This window comes from Cryptomeria japonica, chromosome 9 (genome assembly GCF_030272615.1).
Source record: "Cryptomeria japonica chromosome 9, Sugi_1.0, whole genome shotgun sequence".
Classification (NCBI taxonomy): domain Eukaryota; kingdom Viridiplantae; phylum Streptophyta; class Pinopsida; order Cupressales; family Cupressaceae; genus Cryptomeria; species Cryptomeria japonica.
Window position 1 is genome coordinate 304594184 of NC_081413.1, and position 13676 is coordinate 304607859.

Below are 13676 nucleotides of genomic sequence, written 5' to 3' on the forward strand. Positions count from 1 at the left end.
CATTATGACTTTATTTTTTAGTTGGACCAAAGTTATCTTTTTAGATTGTCTTACATCCCCATCAGACATGGAGGACATGAGAAAAGTGTCTTACCAAAGTGCGTTTAGAAGTTTGATGTATGTTATGGTTGTATTGGACCAAGCATTTCCCAAGCAGTGGGAGTTCTTTCAAGATATATGTCTAATTTTAGTAGAGTTCATTGGAATTCAATTAAAAGTCTTCAAAAATGTGAAGGGTACCTTAGAGTATTCTTTGTGTTATCATGTTAATTTGACAGGAGATGAAATTTCCCTTGATATTCATGGTTATGTGGATTCAAATTGGGTGAGTGATGTTGATAGAAAAAGATCCACTAGTGCTTATATGTTTACTTTATTTGATGGCTCAATCAGTTAGATGAGTAAGTGATAGGTTGTGGTTACTTTTGTTGAACACTTCTAAATGACGAGAGGGGGCTAAAACAACATATATTAAAATTTAACTAATTTAACCATTCATGTATCATTCATTCCAATCACCACATGTGCAAAAGTAAAGAACTAAAAAACAACAAACCAAACACACATGAACACCAAGACTTCACATAGAAAATCCAAAGAGTTAAAAATCATGATGAGAACTATCCCACTAAACAGGTTACAATTTTTTAGGCTCAAGGCCAAGGAAGCTCACTACTCTTAGTTTTGACTTGCAAGACTTGTCGGCATGTTTCATTGATGTCATTGATTTTATTTGTCAGCGTATATGTTTTTATTTTGGTCAAGCAATTTGCTTCAATATACGTTATTTATTTATGAAGCAATGTATGTATGTTTACTTCATGCATCTTTCAAGTTTTGTATCTACCTTACCGGAAGGTGTTTTGGGTGAAGGAAAAATCCAGAAGGTGTTTTGGTTGAAGGCAAAATATGTAGGGTATTTTTGGATTCATTCCTAGCAGGACATATTGGAGGCATATTCTACAAAGCACTTTTTGATAAAGTTGTAAGTCAACATATTTTCAATAAATTTGTTTGTTGTTGCGTGTGGATATTTCAATCTTACCCCTTTCCAATTGAGCCAATTGATCAAAATATTTGGTGTGGATATATATAGCCATCATTTTTGCAAATTAGAGGAATGATTGTTGAAAAACAACTATTTGTGTACATTGTGTATATGCAAAAGATTTCTGAATGTGAATGTTTTTATGCGATATATGTACAATGGATGTATAAAATAGTTTGTGCACTTTGACAGAACTATGATTCATGCATATGTCAGATGCAACTCTAACAATTCAATTTTGCACTCTATCATTCAGTGAGCCCTCACTGATAGTGAGACAACCCCTTGTACTGTGTAACCAGTTACATACTGTATTATACCTGATAGAACACTCTTTCTATGGTTTTTACCACATTCAGTTTTCCACATACAAATCCAATGTTATGTATTTTATGTTAATTTTGTTCATTGCATTTAAACTATGTTATGTGATTGGTTAGTGAAAAGTTTTAATATGTTAAAGGGAATATGGATTCACCCCTCCCCTCTTAGTATTCAAGATATTCAACAATCAGTATTAGAGCCAAGTCCTTTGGAAGAGTTTAACCACTCGAAGGAGATCCAAAAAGTTGAACTTGTGGATTTAAGCAAACATCTTAGAAATCCTCTTAGGATCTTTAGGCAGTAGAAAATGAAAACAAAGATCTAAAAGAAAATATCCAGTTGGCAAATGAATGCATTGAGAAGCTAAGAGAGAAAATATAGAAGTTTAAAATAAGGCATAAAGAAGTCAGTGAAGAGCTTAAGCAAGCAAACAACAATATTGCAGATATGAAAGTCAAAAATGCAGACAATGAGAATACCAAGGATTATTTGAACAAAATGATGAAATGAAAATCAGAAGAGTGCGAGAAGCTAAAGCAAGAAGTAAAATCTCTCAAGACAGATCTAGATCAGAAAGTAAAGAAATAAGAGAGCAAACCCAAATTCGGTGAGTCTAACAAGGTGACAGATGCAAAGAAAGTCTTAAAGGATGCAAAAAATGAGTCTGGTGAATGTTTGCAATCTAATGCAAATCACAAAGAAGAATCACCTTCGGTGAAAGCAATTGATTCCAATAAAACCACCAAGGAAGAAAAAGGTAAGTCTTTGGTCATGTAGCAGGTAAGTAAGAAGAACACCTTCTTTAATGGTTCTTGTTATAAATGAAATAAAGTAGATCATAAGGCAGTAGAATATAGAAGTAGCTTGAATCAAAATTCTAACCTATTCCCAGGTAAATATTATGCATGCAATAAGTATGGTCATAAAGCTAATGAATGTAGAAATACGGTTATAAATAAAAATAAATATAATAACTTTAAAGGAAGATGTTATACATACAATATTTTTGGACACAAAGCTAACCAATGAAGGTCAAGACAAAATCCAATGAATATCAAGTGTTCTAATTGCAACAAATCCAAACACATGCCAAAGCAATGCAGAAGAAATAAGCCTCAAATTCCAAACAAACTGGGAAAGAAGATAAATGTAGAAGATGTGAGAGATAAGATGAAGAAGATCTCGAGGAAGAAAGAGATTGTAGATGCATCAGCACCTAGCTTTGATGCAAGCACTTCATCCAGAAATTAAAGAGTTTGTGGCTTTGGCCTAGCGAGAGAAATCAAAGAAATATCATTTTCCCCTACCAAAGAGTGAGGTCGTAGTACTGGCATAGTAGAGCATGTGGAGGTCTGGCTAAAACATATTAAATTCAAAAATCATCACGAATTTTGGCATGTTATTGTGAAACTCGAGGAAGAGGATGACAGCTCATATACATTTAATGCAAAGTGATAGTTGAAAAGGACATAAGGATAACTCTACAAAAAAACCTCTCATTTCACTGTAAATTGAAGAAGCATAAAGAGTATTGAAGGCACTCAAGGTGACCATAGTGTTTAGTGTTTCTCCAGTGAATTGATCAGACTTGATAATCTATGGAATTGGCAATCATGGCAACCCCTATTGTTGATGTTACAACCAAACCTCGTCAAGTGTTTGAAAAGACTCCATACAAAGCAATGGAAGTTGACCCAGCTGGAGCATTTTCAAACATACCCATTGGGTTCATTTTGGCTGAAGGTATTCGGTCCTTCATTCATGTCGAGTTAGAGGAATTTATCCGTCATGGGAAAATGTTGGAACTATGGACAAACAAAATTATTAACGAACACGGTCAGGTAAGAACTGAGTTTGCAACCCTAGCAAAGAAGAGATTAGATACATGGAATAATTTTCCTAACTTTTGCTATGATGAAAAGTGGGTTAGGATAGCAAAAGTTACTACAAAGAGAAATATTAGAAAGAAAGAGATGATGATAGAGAGAAGTTACTACAAGAACTCAAGAATAAATGTGAGACAGCACATCATCATCTCACACAACTTATTTCTCAAGGTCAATCATATTTGGCAAATGGTGACATAATTATCTCATACAGCCTTGAAGGGATAGATGCCACAAAGAGTATTAAGGATGAAATGAATATCATTGAGGAAAAAATCTAGCAAGCCTATGAAAATTACAAGTTTTTCCACAGACTTATCTGGTTCTGAAAGATCAACAATCAAAGAGCTCCATGAGAAATATTGAGTTATAGCAGCAAAGGGATGATATCATTCTTCTCTTAGGCAAATTATGAGATCTAAGCAATGAAAGTATATCTATCATGAACCGAGCACTTTCCAGAGCTATGTCATTCACATATTCTACACTCGGTTCTATGCCAGAGACACAATAGATGCATGTGTCCCTGTAGGTACACATCAAGTTCCTATTAGAGGCTATCTCACATTGGGATAAGCATAAGGACTCTTGGACCACGCATGTTCAAAATCTCAATCATTTTTCTAGTTGACATTGGTTGTCTCCCTTAGAGGGAGTTTCATTTATATTTATGCATAATTTTTAGTTTTTGGCCCTTTGTCATTGTTGTCAAAGGGGGAGCAATGTTATATCATTTTATGCTTATGCAAAACTTTTCACACTATTAGTTGTTATTTCAGTTGTTTTTCCTAAAGAAAATTTATACTGTATTATCTTATATTGTCATCAATGACAAAGGGGGAGATTCTTGGCATGTTGTCATTGATGTCATTGTTGTGATTTGGTCTAGCATATATGTTTTTGTTTGGGTTTGGCAATTTGATCCAGTATACGTTATTTCTTTATTATGCAATTTATGTATGTTTACTTCATGCATCTCTAAGTTCTGTTATCTACCTTACCGGAAGGTGTTTTGGGTCCAGTCCCATCTGGATGTGATGAAGAAAAATATGAGAGGTATTTTTGGATTCGGACCTATCATGACATATTGGAGGCCTGTTATACAAAGCACTTTTTGATCAATTGGAAGCCAATATCTTTTGAAGATATTTTCTTGTTGTTATGTGTGGATATTTCAGTCTCACCCCTTTCTGGTTGAGCCGAATGATCAAAATATTTTGTGCGGATACATATAGCCATCAGTTTTGCAAAATAGAGGAATGGTTGTTGAAAAACAACTATTTGTGTACATTGTATATATGTGAAATATCTGTGGATGTGAATGTTTTTATGCGGTATATGTACACTGGATATATAAAACATTTTGTGCACTTCAACAAAACTATGATTCATGCATATGTCAGATGCAACTCTAATAGTTCAATTTTGTACTCTATCATTCGATAGTGAGCCTTTTGTATTTGGTTAGTGAGCCCTTCGAGTAGTGAGACAACCCCTTGTACTGTGTAGCTAGTTGCATAATACCTTATACCTGAGAGAACACTCTCTCCATGGTTTTTTTCACCTTGGGTTTTCCACATACAAATCTGTTGTTGTGTTTTGTTTTAATTTCCTTTACTTCATTTAAATTATGCTATGTGATTGGTTAGTTAGAAGTTTTAATAAGTTCAAGGGAATACTAATTCACCTCTCCCCTCTCAGTATTTTGGATATTCAACAAGACTACGGTGCACAACCTTAGGGCAAGATACAATTGGCTTACAAACACTAAAGAACACTTCTCTGGGGAAACATACAATAGATCTAAATACAATGAATCAATATTGTTGAACTGTGGAGAAACACATCATCTAAAATGCTTATTATATCTCACTATGTTACACATCTAAAATTGACTTCATCACTTCTCAATCACACTTCCACACCTCTGCATTGCACAATAAATCATACAGAACTTTGTAATCACCTATATGAAACACACATTCCCACAAGTAGATTTCATCCTTTATATACTATTCGCAACCAAAGAAACATCAATTAGGTTAGTCTAATTAGATGTAATGTGTAGGATATAAATAGTCAGCCCAAAAACAATCTCCAAAGAAATGCAAAAGGAAAAATGAAACATGTGAAGTATCAAACCATGTTGGTACACCTTCCTTTCCATCATAGATCAATGCCTAAAACTCTACACATTACCGCACGAACCAAAACTACATAGTTCAACTCCAAACGATAGAATTGATAAAGAACACCAACCAAAATTACTCAAAACATGATGCAAACCAACAAAAATCTTGCAAATGCACAACATATCATTCTCTAACACCAACATAGCTAAATCATTGAGCTACACCACCAAAACAACTAAAGGTAGAGGAATGCAACACAAACGATCATATTATCATTGTGCAAGGAGATACTCAGACCATCACAACTTCAACTGTAGATCAAATGAGAACATACAAACTAGGATATAACAAGAATTTTCATCCACAAACATCATACTATAACCACAAGCAATGTGCCATAATGCAGATCATAAAACTACACCTAGTCTGATAGGCAATTCATTAGAACAATCATACTTAGCCAACTACACCTGTGGACCCATGAACACTTCTCCATGGATTCAAAAAATCCATAAGATAACCGAATATACCATATAAAGGTAACACCATAATTCTCCAAAAATCTACATGAACACGTAAGCAATCCTCTGATACTACACTACTCCAAAACACAACCGATCAACCTTCTGGACCAAAATTATCATCAATCACAACACAAACTCATATTTGCAACCATATCTCACTTTGTCATTGATGGAAAAACTTTTGCAACCACCAAAATATCAGTATCTCTCTCCAAACACTGAAATATATCTCCCCCTTTGACATCAAGGATAAAGGGTGACTCTGCCTCACTGTACAAACTCAATTTAAATATACAAATTTTTTCCCCTATATATAAAAATCCTCCTTAAGGTATGTACAAAACTCAAAACCAAAATTGTATTCCAACATTCTTCAATTCATCTGCATATAATTTTCCATGAACAAAAATGTCTTACCCAGCAAAAGTAAAGGAGTCTACATAGTTGGGGGCATAATGCCCTTATGAACAAACTTGAGATGAGGCCAATGATCTTCCAATCATTCTTTGCAAAGTTCAAAATGTTGAGTTGACTTTTCATCTTCAAAAGAAGATCCTGTGTCTCACTGCAACTATCTAAAACTTTCACTACCCGATCCACTCTGAGAATCTGCAAGAAGTCTCACCATGCTAGTGAGTTGAAAATCTACAATATCTCTCATATGACCAAACTATGACTTAAACTTGTCCTTCTAATCAATCAGAAAATTTAATTCCATATGCAAATTCTCTATCTGCAATCTACCAATGCCATCCATGTCCTTCTTCAAGTCCATGTAACTAGATAATTGTACAAATTGAGCTTCCAAAATGTCTATTTGACCCTTAATGTCTTTGGTTGATACAAGCCACTGGTGACAAAATTGATATGTTGTTACAACATCCTCCACACTCTTCCCAAACATTATTATTCCTTCCTGCCATTAGCTATGTGTAATTGCACATTTATTCACTAACTCTTCTACTCTCTTTTCAACATCTTTCAAAATTGTTGCTTCCAAGTTAGAAGCATGATCCTTCAATCCATTAAGTAACACTTGTAGCTGTTCCTCGTCAGTCAATGTCTCATCCAACACAACTTCTAGAAGTTTCTTATGGAGAAACTTCACTATATCATTGATCAGCTTTGTACTCTATATTTAAGATTTGATGATTTTTTTGTGTGCAGAGTGGAGTATATCACCCATGCGTAACATGTGTAGGGTGGACAATGGGTTAAGGTCCATTTTACCTTGTTTCATAGGTACTTGAAGTACCTCAGTGGTAATTATTGATTCAAATTGTAATTGCAACTTCAACAACTTTGATGCAAAGTCTTTAAAAGGGCTAGAAGATTCTCCACCAAACATAGTACTTGTGTCTACTTGAATTTCATCATCAGAATACTACCTGCAACATCTTAGCTTCACAAAATACAAAGGAAATGCTACACAAAATCCAAACTCGACCAATGAAACTACATGAATTGAATATTAAAAATAAAAACACTATTTTTACCTTCATGATTTAAGTCTCATTGTGTCCTAACTCCACTGTTCCTAGTTGCAGATGGTGTGCTCTCAGACAAGCATTGATAGCTTCCAAGATGGCATATGAAGAATGGACTGATAATTGATAGTTAACTGATACTATGATATGCAATACTAAATGACTATGCTAAATGATTATGCTATTTGCTTCAAGATTAAAACTCATGGATGCATAAGTTTTCACAAATGATTAGCTTGAAAACTCACTTGAAGACTAACTCTTTCTCAACTCAAACTCCTGATTTTATAGACTTTGAGAGGATAAGATGATGTGGCCTAGATCAACGATCATGATCAGATCTACAGATTTGGATGGCTGTGAGAAAAGGTGAAGGTTGAGAAAAAGGGGGAAGGAGAAGACAAGTGTCACTCATCTCACCTTGACTAGGTTGTTGACTGAGGGAATCTAGGGATGGTTGGAGAAGATTTAGGCATGAGAGGAAAAGTGGACTCAAGTCCTTCCTAAGATGTAGGGGTATTGGAGAGAATATAGAAGAAAATTTAAGAAATATGTGTACATACACAATATTTCATAAAATTTGGAGGTTGGAGATAAATGATGAATTAATATTTAAGAAATATTAATATCTTTAGCCACATGATTGATGAGTTGGCAAAGGAAAGATGAAGTGGAGATGGAAGGTGAGTTGGAAAAGAGATTAAATAATTTAGAAAATATTTAATATTTTGAGACTACAGGATAGAAGAATAATCATTAGATATTAGATATTCAAATGATTGGAGGAAATAATTAAATATTTAGATATTCAATTGATTGGTCAGAAGAATAATTAAAAATTAGATATTTAATTAATTAGAGGAATAGGATAGATGAATTAATTAATAAAATATTTCAATTAAATTAATTAATAGAAAGACACGAAAATGAATTAAATAAATTAATCTTTTCAAATTAACTATTTAATAGAAGAATAAACATTAAATAAATATAAAATATTTATTTAATTGCGCATAGCCATTTTTATGTGTATGCATTTTACCCCTCTTTGAAATGATGTCGAGACAACATTGTTTCAAAGATTAAATCAAGTCTCGATAGTGTGCCTGATGGAGATAAAAATCATGATTGTGTGCCCCCTTGGAAGATTGATCGTGAATTTTGTTGAAAAAAATTTGGATAAGTGATTGATCTCACGATAATTGAAAAGGTCCGTCAATTAAATTTATTTATGAAAAATAAATATAATTGCCCCATTGAAAAACATTAATTACCCTTCCAAATAGTAAATATAAAATTAACCAAAGTTAATTTTAATTTCATTTGCATCCTTGTCAGCTTTGTGAAATAAAATTGTCTTGGTGAGGTGGCAAAATATTGATCTCGTTGGAGAACCATCGATTTGAGCGCGTTCAAAGATATCAGCGACCTCCTGAGTATGGGTATCTGGTATGTATCTTATCGCGAGCTTTTTGCAACTTGTCGTATGATTTTTCATGTTTGTTTAGCGTGTTTTTGGTTATTTTGAATTTTTTCAATTTTCAGCAATTATGTTTAGCATTTTTGTTTTCTTTGTTAGTGCTTTTGCATGTAAAGTTAGCGCATGTTCTCATTTTGTTAGCGCATGTGTGATTTATGTTAGTGCTTTTGCTTGATCAGCACTTTTGTCTTTAGTGTTTACGTGTTTGATGTTTAAGACAGTGATTTTGATTGTTTCACGCATATGCTCGAAGGTTTAGCGCTTTTGTGAAAAAGGTTCACGGATATGTGTGGTTCAGTGCCTGCATTCAATAGAATAGCACTTTTGTTAAAAAGATTATCACTTTTCTTTCAGATGAATGTGTTTGATGTTGTTCATAGTAAAAATTCACTTTGATGATTAGATTTAGGCATTTTGATGCTCAATTATGATGAATAGGTACTTGATTGTTTGATTTGATAATGTTGATTGATAGGATAAACGATTGATCGATTTGATTTGATTGGATAGATTAGCTCTAAGAAACCGATTTAGTTTCTGATGAAGAGCATAGCAGAGTTTGATTGAACTCAGTGATTGATAGAAAACCATGATTGATAGGTTTAAATTTATTTGATAGCCTGATTTTCTTCAATTGAAAAGATTTACCAATTGTTGATGTAAGAGATTAGCGATCTCTTTGATTTGATAGATAGATGATTGATGATTGAATTCTCTCGGTAAACAGGAGAAACTTGATGCTCTCCAATGTCAGGAGAAATTCCCGATGATGCGGCACTTAGTGCCAGAGCTTACACAAGCAGACGTGAGACATATAGATGCCTGTGGATTACACCACTGTTATACATGCCTGATATTACCCATAATAGGGGATTGTTGACAGCGTTAGCCGAGAGATGGAATAGCGAGCATAACACTTTCCACCTGCCCATGGGTGAGATTAGTGTGACACTTGAGGATGTCTACAAAATTCTCCACATCCTAGTGACCGGTGAGTTAGTTCAATATGATTTTTCAGGATCATGGAGGGACAGAGGCGTGCAAAGCCGTATTTGGTGATGAGAGCAATTCGAGAGGAGAGATCTGATGGGAGGATATGATTATGTATTACGAGACTCTCCATGTGATTCTTGGAGGTTTGATTGGGGGATTCATTTGTCCAGACAGGAGATCTCGAGGTTTTATTGTTGGGTGGGATGAGATTCTTCAGAGCATGATGTAGCATTGGACTCGATATGTGTGGGGTATTTGTATGCTTGCTCATTTGTATCATGCTCTTCATCAGGTTGTTTTCGATGAAAGTGCTAGTTTGTCGATAGCATGCACACTTTTGCAGATCTGGTGCTGGGAGCACATTGCTATCACTCGGCCTATTCATCATAGAGTTCATGGTGAGAGGCAGCCATATGTTTATCTGTATGTAGGTATCCTTACTCAGCATAAGCTGGGTAAGATGGAGTATTGGCATTGGGTTCTTGATTCACTGGATAGTGTTATTTGGAGACCTTATATCGATTGTGATCCATGGATGGATGATGCACAGACATTACCATTTATTATACAGATTAGATATCTCATTGGTCGGACTCCATACATTGTTGAGAGATAGTTGATTAGTCACATTCTGAGACAGTTTGGTATTATTCAGCCTATGCCTACTGGTGTCATGATATATGCATGACGGTACATAGATAGGCGAGATTGGGGACCTTCTTTGCTATTTGAGATAGCATGTGCATAGTTTCTGGCTAATCCTAGGGTGGCTTATGATATGAGATTGCACATTCTAGATCCTGGGGTTACTGCAGATTATGCTCAGTACATACTTGCACACCCGTTTCCTCATATTACCGATCCAACAGATCCTCCTCCCAGCTCAGGAGATGAGGATGATGATTTAGATGATCTGATTATTAGGAGACAGAGACGGAGATGAGATCTTAGAGCTTCTCAGGAGGTTGGAGGGGACGGAGATGAGGGTGGAGATGGAGGTGGTGGCAGTAGGAGACCCGGACAGAGAGGAGGTTGATTGAGAGTTTGTGAAGGACCGTTTGGACCAGTTGGCAGGATTGGGAGACCATTTCCTATGGGTGGGAGAGAGGTTAGATGGATTGGGAGGGATACTGGTAGGGAAAGGATGAGATCACCGAGAGGGTTGCCCTCTATAGGAGGAGGCAGGATGACTAGACTAGATGGGGGTTGTGGGAGAGGCATTGATTTTGGTCAGATTTAGCTAGACCCTAGGGTTATTGCAACTCATGGTGGAGAGGATAAGGATCCAGAGGATCATGTTCCACTCATTAGACGACAGGTTCTGATAGCTACTCGAACTGAGATTCCAGTAGGTGGACAGGGAGGTGGAGATGAGGGGATTGGGGTTCATGTGCCACGGCAGGATGTGCCAGAGCAGGAGACCGTGGATAGTCTTAGAGTACAGATAGATCAGCTTAGAGCATAGGTATAGACATTCATTACAGAGAGAGACAAAGTTGTTAGGAGACAGCGGGATACTCAGGGCCTCCTTGATCACATTCAGCAGGTTGGATCGGGCACTCTCTCAGCTGATACTGTTAGAGCACTAGCTCGGGTCGGGAAGGAGACTTCCCATTGGTGACGACTATATGAGGATTTAGTCATAGAGAGCTAGAGAGCAGGTATCTATCATACCACTGTGAGGATGGATACTAGCAGCGGTGGAGTCATGGGACCTCCTCAGAGGAGTGGTGATCATGTGAGACAGGCATCTGGAGAATCTTCTTGCCCACAGCCACAGAGACAAACAGAGTCAGGTGGTAGTGGTACAGGACAGTCGTGACTTGACTTTGTGTTGATGAGGCACTTGTACTTTTGATTTGATATCATTGTATACTTGGACTTTTATTGTTTTTATGATGATTTATATGCAGACATGGACTCTATATGATGATGATCTTTATTATGCATGTTACTCTATATGATGATGATCTATATTATGCATGTTACTCTATATTATGGTGATCTATATGCATTGATTATATGGATGATGTTATGATCTTTTCTCTTCATTACGATGATGCTTTATATGATGATGCAATGATAAATGTTTTTTTATTTTTGGTTTTGAAGACCTTGGATGCAACTAAAAATGATTACTATCTTAAATGATATAAATGCAATGATCTATATGGGAATGCAAATGAATGATCATGTAATATGTTATTCAAATGTTTTTGATTTTTTATATGTAATGCTTATAATGATTATGAATCTAAGTGCAAAGATGTAACAAAATGATCTTTAATGAAATGATAATGCAAATAATGATGATACACTACATGATTAATGAAATGCACTTAATTAAATGCAAACTAATACAATGATTAAAATGCAACTAAATAAAATGGATGATGATTAAAATTATTCTAAAAATGAATGCACCTACAGTGATCAAATGCAAATTGTTTTTGTTTGTCCAAGTATACTCAATCTTTATTCGTGACTATTGATTTGTGAATGAAATAAGATGCTTATAATGCAACTGACATTGAATTCTTATAATGCAAATGAATAATGAGCTAATGAAATGATCTAACTAAAAATGATATTGTGATTCTTCATATGCTTGTCTTGTAACAGTGCTTGATTTCATCATTGAGCTTTAAAATGTTGTAAGAAAATACAAGCAACTTGACATAATGATCCAAGATGACCTGAGTATTTCTTACATGGATTTTGATATAGCAATTTAATACAAGCAACTTGATATAATGAATCAATTTGACCTGAGTATTGCTTGCAGAACAGACAAGGATTATCCCCTTTCATGCATGACTCGGAACGTCCTCCTTGATCTTTTGTCGATCATATCCTTAGACAAGTACATACTTTAGTAAGAGATAAACCACAGATAGCAATCAAAGAAAATAATCATGCCTCGTCATAGGTTCTCTAGTCATGGACATCCTTGAGTCGCATAGAGTACATGATTAGCAATAAAATCAAGAAACAAACATTGAATCTTGCATGTCATTCGCATGTTCTAATGGTCATTAACTGATATAATCATCTTGATGAATGATCTTTGATAATCCTTTATTACTTGTTGGTCGATTCTACATTTTCTGAGTTTTGCAATTCAGTTGCCATAAGATGTCTTGATCTTCACTGCTTTGTTGCTCATTATCTATTTCAAAACCCTAGGTGTTTTTGGTTTTTCTAAGTTTTCCGAATGTTTTGGATTTTCAAAGATTCAAAATCTCACCTTAGCAAAAGGAATTAGGATTTTGCCCCCAGCGGAAACAAAAATTTATTATGGATGTATGAATTTATCAAGATCCAAACCATGGCGGGATACAAATGCAGATTGATTGATTCTGATAAAATCTAAGACAGTGACTACGACAAGTATGTCAAAGATTGATAATTGTTGGTAAGATGCATATTTTCTGCTAATGGTTCAGAGCAAAGGATGCGAAAGATGGAATGGATAAGCTAGGAAGCAATAGATTGGATATGATGGAGTGGATAGGTGAACAAAGCGATCTCATAGATGGAAGGACTCACTTTTTAGATAGCGCATGTTTACCAGGTTTTCACCATCTAAATTTATTGCATTTTTTTCTTTTCATATTTTGATTTTATTTATTTTTTCTTTCTATTTTATGCTTTTTAGGGATTTTCTGCTTTTCTAATTTTTACTGATTTCTTCAGGACTTTATATGCTTTTTATTGATTTTTTCCAGGACTTTATATCTCAAGCATAGAACTTCTTGAGATGAATAGAATTGATAGGTTCATCAAACCAATCACCTTCAGA